The 14,896-nt window shown below is 56.2% G+C and overlaps 1 protein-coding gene across 4 annotated transcripts in view; it reads left to right on the top strand.

The window, feature by feature from the left end:
• Positions 1 to 14,896, top strand: part of St3gal5 (ST3 beta-galactoside alpha-2,3-sialyltransferase 5) — a 36,605-nt gene that overhangs the window by 976 nt on the left and 20,733 nt on the right. The window lies entirely within an intron of this gene.

Raw genomic sequence — 14,896 nt, 5'->3', positions numbered from 1 at the left:
AAAGGGAAAACGGTTTTGTGTGCTGCATGTAGCACCCATGGGTTGCCTGCCCCTGGTGGCACGGGCCCGGCTGGGCTGGGCTGGGGTCACAAAGAGAAAGGAGACTCATCTCCTGCCCCCTGGTGTTTAGCAGAGCCCTCCCCTTGGCTTAGGACCGTTTAGCCTCTTGAGCAGAAGGAAACGATTCTGAAACTGGGAAGAGGGATCCTTTTCTCTTGAGTAAAGGGCATGAGCTCCCACACAGGAAAGGTAGGGTTTCCCAGGGTAACTGAAGGCCCAGGCTCAGAGGGGCTCCAACAGTCCAAGTAGCCACAAGGAATCACCTGAATTCCAGCCTTTGTTTGGACAGGAGAGATGGCGGTGAACCCGAGGGCTTAGTGCTCAGAATGTCCTGTCTTTTCACACATGTGTCCAGCATGTGGGTGCTGCTGTTTGTGTAGGATGAGATGACCCTTGCAGCTGTGGTGATGTGTGGCATTCTTTCTCTGGGCAACAAAAGGAATGGGTTTGATGAGAAGGCACAAGGGTTCTGTGGAACAGAGGGGACTGGCCAGACTCAACTCTGAAAGCTCACATTTGTGGAAGATTCTTACAATTTGGGCACACATTGCAGATGGTCCATGTAATCAAAGTAGATGGTGTGGTGAACATTAAGGGTGCATTCAAGGCAGACTGAGGACAAACCTGTTCTTCCGTTAGCCCCCCCTCCACTTTTCTGGCTTCCCACATGGGCTCTTCCTAGTGGGGAGGGAGGCTGGCAGTGAGTGGCAGATAGAAGAGGATCCTCCCCTACAGGCTTGCTGCCTGTGGAGACGGGAGGGTTGAGATTACCCAGAGGGCAGGCTCTGTGTCTGTAGTCTAGCTAGGATGCTTTGGCAGGAATGAAACAACTGGGAATTGGCACGTGTTAATAATAATGCAAACACTCTAAGAGCTGAGGAAGGGGAGGCTGGGTCTGGATCAGCATGAGTGGCATAAGGTAGCCCAGGCATCTCCGGGAGGGGTGGTGAATCTCAGGCCTGGGTGGAAGGAAGCCATAAATACAGATGGTGACACAGGCCCTCCCAGGAGAGAGACCACGCTGAAGCACACTTGTAGTGGGGGGAGGATGAACAAGGGGTAAGAAGACACTGCACGCCTGTCCTACCCTGACTCCAGACCGGGGAGCTGTTTTATGTTTTTTTTAGGTATAGCATAGATACCAGAAAGATAGACATATCCTAGCATACTGCCCCAGGGGTTTTCCATGCTGAACCCACCTATGCAGTCACATTCAGATCCAGGACCCTGGGATCTATCTCCCTGTTCTCCCTCCAGCCATTGCCCCCTGCCCTGGTCTACCCCATCTACCTGCCTTCCCCAAGCGTCATGTGACTAGAATCCTGCAGGTCTGTGTGTGAGTACCAGGCATCTGAGAGCCCCTCCTGGTGCCATTGTGGCTGTGGCATGTCCACACTCATTGCGATGGAGGCCGATGGTGAACACGTAGGTACCCACGCATGGTCTTGAGCTTTGGACCCTTCCAGCGTCTGACTGTTGGTGCTGCAGCTGTGGCGGCTCGAGTGTCTGGCTTTGGTGATGCGCACTTCCAGTGGGTCCGTGCTGAGGAGTGGGATTACTGGGTCCTGGGCATGTATTGCTCCTTCTGGGGACTGCAGGCAAAGCTGTCACCCAGTCCTGGGGTAGCCACATTGGTAGGTGCTCACTACCAGACAGAGCGGCAGTCTCCAGGGACTGAGGCAGGATCTCCCAGCAGTCTGGTAAGGTCCGGGAGAGGCAGTCCCTCCAGCTGCAGGCTGCCCTCAGGTGGACAGCAGGCTAGCTGCATGGAGGGCCTCTGGCCCTGATACCCCTGGCACGAGGGAAGAGTTTCTGCTGCCCTTCGCCTTACTCCTGGCAGCTCCTGCCCCTCTTGTGCAACAGACCATACCCTGGAGCTGGTGACACGGTGGTACTAGGTGCCTTGTCAACTTGCTGTGTCCACAGACCCCTAGGCTCTGCTCAGGAATTCCCCTGACCTAGAAGGAGAGCCACTTCTTGTTTGGGCTTTTGAGCCACACAAGACCCTTCTGTTCTGTGACAGCATGGAGAGACATCCAGGAGCCAGTGGTGAGATGGCCACCAGCTCTTGGACCCATGAAGTCACCATTTTCCTTCAGTTTTAAACGTCTAGAATTATAACAATTAAATATCATGTGATAGAATTTGGTAGGCTTGATAAAAATAGCCAATTAACTTTAAAAGGCCTACCCTGGTGGGGTGTGCTTACGTCTTTGAACGCTAGGCTGTTTCTAAGACTGTTATCTTCATGATGACAGGCTTGTCGCCACCCGGGCAGAGACGGTTTTTCTTTTAAACCCGGAGAGTTTGGTTTTTTTCTTCTCCTGGGCCTTAGCGTTGCCTTTCTCTCGAGTTCTGTTCTTCGCCCTCTTTCAGTTTTTCACAAACATCTTGTTCTCCTTTCTTATCTGGACGTGAGCAACAAGAACGTCAGGAGGCCAGTGTGGCTCCGATACTCCTCTTGGCTTGTCATTTTCTGAGTTCAGATTCTTGGTCACCAGGGCTTAGTGGCTGGTGTGGGCTTCTTGCTTGTCCTTCCACTAGGTCAGTGCCATGCGATGGACATACCACCTGAGCTCACCTGCAGTGTTAAGAAGCGCAGATCCAAGCTTGAACGTTCCAGGAAGATGCAGGCTCCTGGGCGCTCAGCCCTGCTGCTGCGCAAGGTATAGAGTCCATTATTGATGAGCTACTTTGTATTCTTCTGTATTCTTCAGATTAAGTCTTCACAGACTTCTCCTGCAGACCAACCTGGCTGGCACAGGACAGGTAGGGCAGGAGACCCGCTGGGCAGTTTTACCGTGGCCTGTTGTGGATGTGTTGGCACCAGCTCACTCACTCCTCAGCACAGCCCTGAGCTTGGTACCATTGCTGCCCCCCTAGTGGGGCAGGGGGGTGAGTCAGAGAGGGCCAGGAACTTGGAAACAGTGAAGGCAGCATGGCCTTCAGGCCTGGGGGTGGCCAGGCGACTGGGCCGTGTCTGTGCAGTTGGTCCCACCACTCACCTCGGTGAGTCCCAATGCCTGGTCTGTGGCGGGGAGGGCCCTGTCCTGTCTAGGGATGAGGGCCGGGCACCACTTGCCGCCCCTGCATGGCAGCCTCCTCCCAGTCCAGCCCCGCAGGAGGACTTCCTACCTCAGTCCAGCCCGAAGTGGTCTCTCCAAACCCCAGGTCCAAGTCACAAACCCTTACTGCTCCTGTTGCTTTTCGGGTCAAATCCCAGCCCATGGTGGGCACTGCCTGCTTTCCCAGCGTCCTCCCAGCATCTCATGCCCTCCTGGCTGGTCCCTTCTAGAGCTCTGTGCTCAGACTTCTCCCCGTGCACCTGCTGTCCCTCCCTGTGCCAGTGACGCCTGTCTCCTCCTCCCCCCAGATTCCTACTCAGACCACGGCAGACTCCCTTCCCCAGGGGAGCCTCTTCTAGGACACGCCCTCCCCAAACCTCTAAAGTGTATTGTGACACTTGGGTGCTTGTTCTGTCCAACGTGGAATGAGGAGAAAAACCGTGGCTGGGCACAGAGGTGGCACCTGTTGCCCAGCTCCGAGGAGGCTGAGCCGGAGGATGGAGCCCGGAGCCCAGAGCTTGAGGCCAGCCTGGGCAGCACAGTGAAGTCCGTCTCAGAAAAGAGGGTTACACTCCGACACACTGACAGGTCCTGCCCTTAGAGGGGGACCCTAGGAGTGTTGGACCCTAGGAGGAGGGGCTGTGGCTGCTGCTCATCACACCCGCTCTGTCGGGAGCCTGCCAGATGCCGAGATCCCACACGTGTGGAGCCAAGTAGAAGGGCTGTGTGACTAGTGTGAGAGGAAGGCACTGGCTGTGGTCACTCCTCCCATAGGCCCGGGAGCGTGTCAACTTTGTGTGTTCGTGTGGGAAAGGCATCTTCCCTGTCTCCCTCTCCTTCAGCCCCCAAGTGGCCAGCTGCTGCCCACCCCTTTGTTCTGGTCACCTTCCTTTTGTGGTTGCTTACTTACTTGGGTCCTTGTCTGCCTCCTCTGGGTCTTTCACTCATTCGCACAGGACAGGAGGACCTCTGAATGCTATGGTCATTGCCAGGCTGCCTCCCACCCCAAACCCTGCCCCCAGCCAGCTGCTCCCCAGGACTGATTCTAAGGCCCACTGGCAGCGTCACTGCCAGACGCCAGCACCTTGTGGCCGTGGCCTCGCCCTGTTCTGGCATGTGGTATCCCAGTCACTGTGATTTCCTGCAGATGTCTCCCACCGTCCTGTCTCGAGTGCCCACTGGGCTGTGGCTGAGGCAGCCTTAAAGCCGGAGCCCTTCCTGCTGGTCATGCCGTCACTCTGTGGACTGCCCATCCTCCTGAGGTCCTCTCTCTCCCTTCAGGTCCTGACTGTTCAGCCCAGGGACTTGTCCCCTGCAGATTAAGAGGGAAGCCTTGTGCTGAAAGGTCAGCTGGTGCCTGGCTTGTTGGGGGCCTTGTGGGGCTGCGGTGACTTGTTCTTCTGCAGCAGGTGGCCATGGCATTGTGCTGTGCCATCACAGCCCCCACGGGCAGCTCTTTCATAAGGCACTGGTTAAGGCTACGGGGACCCCAGGGTGGGGAATCCTGTGGGCAGCTCCCTCTGATCCCTAATGCCCTGTCCTGCTCCTCTGGCCTCTTTCTGCCTGAGGATTGTGTAAGCATCTCTGCCACGAGCACTCCCGAGCCTTCTTCCTGCCTCTTAAAACGTTTCCCTTTGTGACCTGAACTTGCTCTGCGGCAGACCTTGGCTGCCCTGGTGCTGAGAGCAGCCCCCAGGCCAGCATCTTCCTCTTCCGTCTCTGCTTGGCCACCCTGGCCCTGCTGGCTCTGACTCAGCCGCTCTGTCCCTCCGGTGGCCATGATGTCAGTGGCCCTGTGACCCTGGTAGAGCTTCACCATCTCCTCCCCCAGCTGCTGTTGGGAGGCCCTGCTTCTTCTTAGCTGCGTCTCTGACCACTCCCTGTAAGCTGGGGTGGGGGCAGCCTCAGTGCTCCTCAGGCACCTCTGACTGGCCGCCCCACAAGGGCCATTCACATATCACCACCTGGGCAAGGCCCCTGGTTCCTGAGAAGGCCCAGGCTGAGCCGCAGCCCCCTGTTCGATGTTTCCAGAACCCCAAGTGTTTGGGTGCTTTGACTTTCCTGGTGGATTCTTCATCTGAAGAGGAAAGGGGCTGCGTCTTACTACTTCTTATATTCTCAGTTCCTGGTATGTGAGGATTGCTGTGCTTACTAAATAACCTAAATGATCATCAGGTGAACAAGACAGGTTACACAGTGGCACAGATGAGCCCTTTCTCTGAGGCCCGAGTGCCCAGGGCTGCCTGTGTTGTCAGGAATTACCTTTCCCCAGTTTCTGAGATGATCCTCAGGCACTGGTGAAAGGAGAAGGGAGAAAAGAGACCCCCCGTCCTCTGCTGTGGGCTCCTCCCCACTGGCCCTGGGCCTACGGGAGGTGGGCAGAGAACGGCACAATCCCTGTCGCCACAGGGTGCGTACGTTTGGAGGCGAGTGGTGGGTTTCACCAGGTGGGAGGACAACAGGGCCTTTTAGGGGTCTTGCTGCCTTCATGCACTTGTGAAGCTCCTAACTTGCTCTAGCAGTTTTTAAAATGCTGTTGGATCAGACCAGTTGGAGTTCCTAATCCTGTCCTGCAGAGAGTCTGAGACGCAGGGAGTTCCTGCTTTTAAACGCAGCCCCACGGGCTGTGCAGTGGCCCAGGAGTCACCGAGTAGAGCCACCCTGTTATCCCTGGAATGCTGGGCATTGGTGTGACCAGGGGCTCTTGCTGCTGGGGACACCTGCCCCTGAAGGGCTGGGTTTATAGTAGGCAGAAGCACCAGAGGGCCACTGGCATGCTCCCGACACAAGCATGCTCCCAAGCAAGCCTAGAGTCCTGTGTTTGCTTGACTCTTCCTGCCAGGAAGTTGGGGTTGTTGGCATTCAGTGGACAGGAGTCTCATTTCCTCTCTCTCCAGCCACTGCGTCAGCCAGCCCCAGTTTTACTCCTAAGTGAACTTGTCTGACCTTACACCAATTTTACCTTCACCCAAGAATCTACCAGCGGGCGCCCAAAGATTCAGGCATGATGAAGAGGGCACTTCCTGGGCGTCTGTGTCTCCCCGCAAGTCACCTGCTAATTAAGAAGGGAAAGCAGTAGCTGGACTAGGAGAAGCATGGCCCCTTTAACTCCCCATCAGACCAGGCGTCCCTGAGGTGGGGACGCTCAGCAGACGTGCCTGGACAGCGCTGTGGAAGGCATGGCCTCTCTCTGGCCTCATCCAGCCAGGAGGGCCCACCTCAAGTCAAACCACGGGAGCAGCAGCGGACAGCCCAGCTGGGAGACTGTCCATGAGTAGGTGGCCTGCACTCTGCAGAAGGACAGAGTCAGACAGATAAAGGAATGGCCTCAGACATGACAGTGAGTGTCACGTGTGGCCCTTGACTGCATCCCGGAGCAGGAAGAACCTCCCTTGGCAGTTTTGTTCTAAGGCCGTCAGTGGAGCTAGTGGAAAAGTCTGGAGGAGCTTTCTGCTAGATTCCAGTGTCAGATCCACCATCGTTTCCTGACTTCTGTCACTGTGCTGTGGTGGTCTAAGGAATGTCCTTTTTTTAGGAAATATGGAATACTTAGGGTAGCTATCACTGTGTTGTCCCCTCACTTTTAAGTGGCTCAGTGATGGGTGTTTTTTCACACTGAAGGAGCTGCAGGGCTGGTGGTGGACAGTTGGGCTGAGGCTGGACGAGACTTCTTCGTTCTCTTTGTGTAGGTTTTATGTAAATGAAATCATTTCACAAGGGAGTTTACAAGCTAGGTGCCCGCCAGGTCCCAGTGCTGCACATCCCCTGGGAGGGACCACTCCCGGTCATAGCCAGCTTCCTTTCCCACATCGTCCAGCTCCCTTGACTTGTGCTTTGCCTCTTCTGGCCTTGGCAGGACTTGGGCAGAAACCACCAATCTGGTGGCTTCACAAGGCCTGCAGGTTCTTCTTCCGGCCTGCTGCGGCCCCATGCCATTGCCCAGCACCTGGCCTCTGACGAGACCTGCCCTGTCCTGGGAAGAGACTTCCCATGCAGGCACTGAAGCACGGTGGAGGTGTTTATTCACAGAGGTCAAGCCTCCTCTGAGGCTAGCATTTGCTGGTAAAGGGTGGCCTGTCCCCGGCCTGATTTCCGGTATATGCTTAGGCTTGTTCTGCCTGGGGACAGGTGCTTTTCCAGCCCCTGCTCTATAACGCAGTGTGGGCAGGCGTCTCTGCTTTTGGCTGGGCTCTCCTGTGGAGACGGTGGCAGGGGTTCAGGGAGGACATCTGGCTGGGCCTGGTAGGTTTTTAGGTGGGTCTGCTTATCGCAGTCTGCAGGGCTCCAGTGATACTGACCAGCCCCAGGGAGCAGCTTCGGCACCAGTGCGGGCGTGGCCTCTGCTCCTCTGTCCTTCCTGTCCTCCCACCCTGGCTCCTGCCCCCCTCACTGTGTTCTCACTCCCGTCTCCCCCTCCTCCCATCCCCCCATTCCCGCCCCCCACTCCCATCTCCCCCCTACTCCCATCTCCCCCCCACTTCCGTCTCCCCCCACTCCCGTCCCCTGTCCTGTTTCCCTTCTCCCATCTCCCCCCGACACTCCTGTCCCCCGTACTCTTGCCCCCCCACTCCTGTCTCCCCCCACTCTCATCCCCCCTCCTGTCTCCCCCCCGTCTCCCCCACTCCCACCCCGCCCACTCCTTCCCCATCTTCTTGGGTGCCCTCTTCCTCTTCCACGGGGGCCTGAAGTGCTGGTGCCTGTGGGACGGGCGAGCTTTCCTCTTTCTGTGGAACAGTTGGTGAGTGAGAATCTGCCATTTGAGTGGGGCCAGGATGGTAGAAGTGTCTCTTCCAACACTGCTTTTCACAGATTAGCAAACATCCTCTAGGGTTGAGTGACTTGGCCGCTGTGAAATCGCCCACGGTTGAGCATTTGATCTCTTCTTTTGTTCTTAAGGGGAAAAAAAAAATCAAACAGCGGCAGCTGCTGCTTCTCCCCAAGGTGGTGGGCAGTTGGGGGACTGGCTCTCCTGCCCTTCCCACCACAGGCCCAACCCATGGGTCTTGATTGAAAAGGGGCCTGAACCCTGTTCTCCACGAGCCGGTACTGGTGGGACCCGTGTAGACACTCAGGAGTCTGGGCCTCCCGCTGGCCTCAGCAGATGGGGTGCTTTGGTCAGCTTCCTGTGGGCACCGGGTGGCAGGCTGTGGTGCCAGCATCGGCTCACATATGCCACAGGTACTTTTTGGACACCTTTTCCACAGTGGGCATGGCTTTAGGTGCCGAGTTAGTCTAGTGAACAAAATGGACAGTCTCTGCCCCTGGGAAGCATGTATTCAAGGGACAGCAGTGCCCAGTAGTGAGTGCTAAGGAGCAATGGCTGCTGGCTCTCTGCAGAGGGCCCTAGAGGAGGACAGGCTTGTGCAGACACCAGGACGGATGGTGGGGGACGTCTCTGGAGGGCAGAGGCCTGCTGTGGGTGTGTGCCAGAGTGGAGCAGGGAAGAGAAAGTGAGAGGGTGGGGAGGCGAGGGGACCCTGAGGGCCCCTGAGGAGAGAGCTGTCCAGCGCAGAGCGCGGTGGCTCTGTGGGTCAGGAAGAGAGCCACACGGGGTCGCTGGGCCAGTTCTAGTATGTGGGACATTTGTGTTTCCAGGGGCTCGGAACCTCTCCCCTTCACGCTTGATAGTGGTGATGGGGTCCCAGTCAGAGGAGCACCAGTTGGATAAAAGGCCTCAGTCGGTGAAGCGCTAGCATTTTGGTGGATGGTCACAGTGAGCTCCGTGGGGACTACTGTGATGGCATCACGGCGGGCTCCTGTGGACTGTGGTCATGGTGTCACGACAGGCTCAGGGTGGACTGTGTATCTGGACAGCAGCACCTTCACTCTCCATGCAGAGGACTCACCCTGACCACTCTGCCCAGTGTGTGGGAGAACTTGGACACCTGTGGGCTGAAGCCTGTTGCTGACCACTTGCTTTGTCCCTGGGGAGAGCTAGCTGGGGAACAGGCTTCTCAGTGCTGCCCATCCCTGGCTGGAGGGACCCTGCTTACCCATGCCCGCTGGGTGTCCTTGCCTGGCCCTGCCAGCTAGGAGTGGGCCTGGGGATCTGCCCACTTGCCAGCACCCTGCAGTGGTCTTGTGCATGGTAGGGTAGGACAGACCCTGCCAGGGATGGTGGCGGATGCGTCTATAACTGAGACTGACCCAGGTTTCCTGGGCAGTGGTGGGTCAGGTCTCGGCACCTCCTCTGTGGTTTTGATCTCCTGTGTGATTTCACACTCCTGAGAGTCCAGTGAGATGCTGCCACCCAGTGGAAAAGGGGAAGGGTTGGAATAGTAGCCTGGGCCTATCTTGGTGGTGGGCTAAGGCTGCCAGAGGCACTCTGCTGAGGTCCTGGGTGCCCAGGAGTGAGCCTGGGTCTCCGTCCACCACAGGCCTGCTGCTGGGGCCCCACCTGGCTCAGGGCGTGGACTTGGGCCTGGCCTTGGGCCTGGCCGTGGCCGTGCGGTTGGCTCGCATGCCCCCAGCAGGTGAGGACAAGACCACACGTGTGATGAATCAGGATTCTCTAGATGGTGCAAGGCAAACAGACCTCAGGAAGGTTAGATACCGAGACTCAAAACCCTGATCTCAACCCTCCATCTCAGTCTTGCTGTGCACAGTCACCCATTGACTTTAAAGTAGGACAATGTTGAAATTTTAATGTACATGCTGATGTTCTCAGTGGTCAGGGCTGGGTGATCTTGTCCCCAGGAAACATTTGTGGTGTCTGGAGACATTTTTGGTTGACACCACTAAAGGGTAGGTGGGGAACGAGGGGTGCTGCTGGCATCTTGTGGGTGGAGGCCAGGGGTGGACAGCCCCCACCTCACAGAACTGCCCGGCCTGAGTGTCGGGAGCCCCGTGGTGCAGAAGCCCTGCAGGAGGGCCTCTGGGGTCCTGGGAGTAAGCCCCGTTGCTATGTGTTAGGATTCTTGGTGAGCAGTCATAGGAGAGTTCTGATGACACCAGTTGGCACGTTGCCAGCGCAGTGGAGGATGGAAACCTGCCTGCTCAGGGCGGGCTATCCCTGGACTCCTCAGAAGTGCGTATGAAGGGCTGGCAGGCCTGGGGCCAGGCCCCACGTGGGCAGGCACACTGCTGCTGTTCAGGTGCATGTGTGTGGCTCACATGTGATGCTGTGGGACGCGTGTAGGTGCAGAATGGTTCTATGGAAAAGCAGGTGGGTGCCTCCATTGTCTCATGTGGTTGCTTTTGGGGACAGCAGCAGCTGCGACCTTCTCAGAAGGCCCTGCCTCGGCAGCAGCATCAACCCTGAGATCTCTGGGCTTCTCACCCTCAGCCTCTACCTGCATCTCCCCACTTCCTCCCGCCCACGCTAACTCCTGTTCCACTCTTGTGTCTTGAGCTCTTTAAATTCCACATAAAGGCAAGCTCATGCAGCCTTTGTCTGTCTGTCTGTCCGTCCAGCTTACTTCACGTGGTGCCCTGTTCTCCACGTCTGCCCTTGTTGTGGCAAATGGCAGGATCACTGTCCCTGTCCCACCAAGCAGCCTGTCCTCTGGGGCAGGAGTGGACCTGGGCCCCAGGCTGCTTTCATGCTGGTGCCCTCAGGGAGGCATCTGCTGGCAGCAGCCACACCATGGGCACAGCTTCTCTCACGCCCTTCCTCCGTGTCCTCTCTTGGCCGTAGGTCTCCTGAGAGTAGGGACCAGTCCATCACCTTGTCTCTGCGTCCTTACAGAGCACAGAGCACGGCACAGAGCCTCGTGGAACTTAGAGACCAGCCCCTGTGTGAGTCAGCGGGGCACTGAGTGGCCGTGTGATGGGGGAACTTCAGAGTGTCCTCACAGTCACAGGTCTTCTTGGTCTCCCTCCTCAGCCCCTTTGGGGTGGCTTTCCCAGAGCAGGGCTCATGGGCGCTTCCCTCCTCCTCTTGGGACCTTAGCTCTCTGGGTAGCCATGGCCCACCCTTCCATGTGGCCTTCCTCTGGCTGAGCAGACTTGCTGTGAGCCCCCTCCCTCCTGCCCTATGGGCCGGCTCTGCAGCTGGGCAGCCGTGGTACTGATGACCAGAGAAACCTAGGTGGATGCAGTAGGAGTCTCCAGGCAGGTGCCCTCTCTTCCCATCTCCCTTTATTCCGATCTGGAAGGGGGGAGCAGAGAGGTCGGCCTCAGGTTGATGCTGGAGGAGCCGAAGAAGGCAGGGTTTGGGGACACTCAGACATAGCGGAGCCGCCTGGTCTGTGGCGTGGCCCAGGACCTTCGCAGTCAGGTGTCTGGTGTGCAGCCAGCACAGCCCCTGGCTGACACCTCAGCTCTTGGCCAGTCAAGGCAGCCCGGGGTTCCTGCTGTCCCTGCCTTGTTGACCTGGAGGCTGCAGGTGTTGGAGACTCCCGCATGTCTTCCTCTGCCTCTCTCCTACCCTCTTGCCTGTGTGGTCCCACCCCCAGCCCTGCCAGAGCTGCAGCCAGAAGCCTTCTCTCACTGGGAGCTGCCCCCCAGGACTGCCCTGTGCTGCCCTGTGATACTGGAGCTGTCCCTGCTCACCTTCCCAGACGGCCCGCCCCAGCCCAGCACAGCTCTGCTCGCTCTCAGCGTGTCCTGGCCTGCCTGTTACTCAGCCACACCCCCCTGATCTTCCCCAGACGTGGGTGCACAGGCAGGGCGTGGGGTGGACGTGGAGTGGACGGCACAGGCCGAGCGCTCAGTCCTGCTGCTCTCCCAGGTGTCTGTCGCCAGGCCGGGTGCCCCCACAGTGCAGGGGGCAGGTGTTCTGGGACTCAGTGGGGTTGTGTACAGGGGAGTCCCTCCCAGCAGAGGCTCTGCCCGCTGCTACTGTGCAAGCACCATCCAGTCCTGTGGTTCCTGCTCGTCAGTATTCATCGTTAACTTGTGAAAGGTCGGTGGTCCACAGAGACGCGTGCTGTGTGCTCACCGGGGCCGCGAGGGGCCGTTTCCTCATCAGATCTGCAGGCTCCTGAAGACCCCGGTGTGTCTGTGGATGGAGTAGACAAGACTTCCCTGCACAAAAGTGGCTGGTGCAGCCGTGACTTGGGGGCTGTCGCCCTGGTGGCCCGAGGAGAGAGTTAGAGTGATGTGCCAGGGCCCAGCACTTAGAGAGGGGGAGGAGAGCAGGAAAACCAGCCCACTGTCCCTGTCAGCAGAAGTCCTGGGGCAGCGCCCGCAGCCTGAAACTGAGGATTTACTCAGTGTGGACACCCAGTCCCTGCCTGTCGCAGGGGACCACAGCAGTGTGCACAGCAAAGACCCTACTGCAGGAATAGGCATGGGGGGCAGAGACAGATCCTGTCATGAAGTGGGGACAAGTGTCTCCCAGGAGTGTTAGGAAGACAGTAAACCTGGGGCGGCCACGTTCCTGTTAGTCTAGCCCAGGCACTTTCCTCTTATGAAAATTAACTGAGTTGACTCCTGCTGTTAATTAAATTGACAGAAAGATGGATGGGGCTGTGTGCACTCATGGCCTTGGCCAAGGGGTGGCTTTGGAGTGCGGACATGTGTGTGACAGCTCCTGCCCCAGCTGGCCCCGTGATGCAGTCCATGTCGGGCCGCCGTGCAAGCCCTCTGCAGGGAGGGCCCATCGTTCTCTGTTGGCCAGCGCTTTGGAAGCCCAGGAGGCTTTGCAGAAGAGGGTGGGCCATCTCTGCTGCCCAGCAGGCTGGACTTGCTGGACAGCACTTTTTTATCTTTAGATGTATGTTTTCCAGCTCAGCAGACACATGATCCTTTCTTAATGAAGCTCTCTCTGAAATCCAGGAACTCGGTTCCTGCTTCTCCACTCCTGATATGCTGTCCCTGACATTCTGGAGGTGCTCCAGGGTTCTGAAAGGCATTTTGTTTGGGTGATTTTTGTATCTCCTGATAGCATGGCATCAGTGATAGCTTAATGATTCTCCCCCCAAATGAAAACGTTTTAATCTTCTAGGAATGAAGATAGGAACGAGCGGGATTCAGTAGTAGCATTGAGAGGAAAAGGTGAGGTGTGCTCCCCGCTCCTCGTACCCCTGTGCCTGCTGTGAACCAGCATCCTGGTCATAGTCCTCGGCTCAGAAGCTCGGCTCTATGTGCGCTGGCTGTGGGTAACAGGTCCCCACGCTTGGCTGCACTGCGCCAGCTAACCATGGGTTACGCTGTCTGATGCCATGCCTTGGGTGTCCTAAGTGCTCAAGGGAGAATTTGGTAGATTCTTCAGCAGAGGGGTCCTATTAGGTCTTAGGCGCTGTATTTCAAAACTACTCAAACAGAATGACAGTCTAGAATTGGTAACTCTTGCTTCTTAGACTTGGAGTTGAGATTGTTTTTAGTGAGGAAAAAGAAATACTTGAGTGTTCATTTAGTTTCAGATTAAAAGGTTTTTCCCCAAAAGAAAATGGCAAAACCCTAATGGGGAAAATAAAGAGAGTTATGAGACATACTTTGAGTGTATTTACTCTTTATTGGGTCTAATGGTTAATTTGAATTGTCAACTTGATTGGATCTAGAGATGCCAGGGATTAAGTGGCTTCTGAGTGTGTCATTGAGGGTGTGTCTAGGAATGATTGGCATGTGGAATAGCCAACTGAAATGGAGACTCTTCCTGAGTGTGGGCAGCACTGACCAATAGGATGGTGGCTTGGATGGAACAAAAGTTGGGAGAAGGGAGCAGCAGCAGATACAAGCTTCATTCTTCCTGAAGGGGCTCTTCATTGCTGCTGCGATCATCTGAGGGTATCAGACTCTCACTTCTTCACTTGTCCAAAGTGGACTCTGCCAGTGATTCTCCAGAAGACTTGGGTCTCAGGCCAGGGCAGCACCATTGATCCCTATTGGGGCTTCAGTCTCTTGGACTGCGCAGCTCCTGGTTCCTCCATCTCTCCAGCTGCAGATGGCCATGTGGACAGTCCAGCTTCTGGTCATATAAGCCCACCTAATAAGTCCCCTTTTATAACCATACTTCCCCTGATTCTGTTCCCCTGGAGAGCCCTGGCTAATACAGACCTTGGTACTGGACTGGCTCTGGAGAAGCAGAATTGTAAGGATGGTTTTCCTTAGTTGGTTCTGTGGGTTCTGGAGTTGGTCTGAATTGTTCAGACCTAAAGTTACTGAAGTCTCTCCTCCTGGTACCATGGAGAGCGCTGATAATCCATGGTGTGAACTGTTGAAAGAGATTTGTAAAGTAAATGCATTGGATGCTCCCAATTTGCCACTTGTAAAAAGTGAGGCATTTAGTGACTAAACGTCACACCTTTGAACAGTTCTGGAAAACTAAGAGAGATGATGACGTTGGTTGGCGCTCCTGGCTTCTCTGGACAAAGTTACAAAGGAGAACCGTGAGCTCAACAAGTCAGTTTCTCAGCTGAAGTCGCGCACGACTGATCTGAAAGCTGCTCAGTGTGTTCTGAAGGAGACTCTTCCCTCTTGTCATCACAAGGCTGAGGTTGCTGAAAACCAGACACAGACTCTAATCCTGCAATTGGTGAATTAAAACAGAACTTTAACTCTCAGCCTCAGGAGGTGTCTTTGGTCAAAGTGAGGGCACTGCTTTGGAAAGAAGGGATCCTGCAAATTGGGATGGTGACTTATGGGAGGAGCCTGAAGGCGCGGGTCATTGAACTCCCAATTCTGATGAGCTTATTTGGCCAGAAGTTGTTGAGTCTCCACCCTTAGCCAGGTCAGTCACTCCTACCCCACCCCTGTGGCACTGGCTTCTCCACCCTCCCTGGAGGGAACTAATCCTGCTTTGCTTATGGAAACAGTAAAAACCTTCTTTGATCCAGTTGCTCAGCAGGAGAATGCTGATGCTTCTCAGGACCCAGCCTCACCACCCC

The sequence above is a fragment of the Marmota monax genome, unplaced genomic scaffold (genome assembly GCF_021218885.2).
Source record: "Marmota monax isolate L192 unplaced genomic scaffold, Marmota_monax_Labrador192_F-V1.1 WCK01_AAM20220418_F8-fsc00238, whole genome shotgun sequence".
Classification (NCBI taxonomy): Eukaryota; Metazoa; Chordata; class Mammalia; order Rodentia; family Sciuridae; genus Marmota; species Marmota monax.
Note: the sequence above shows the minus strand (reverse complement) of the source record. Positions and strands in the feature narration are given on the sequence as shown.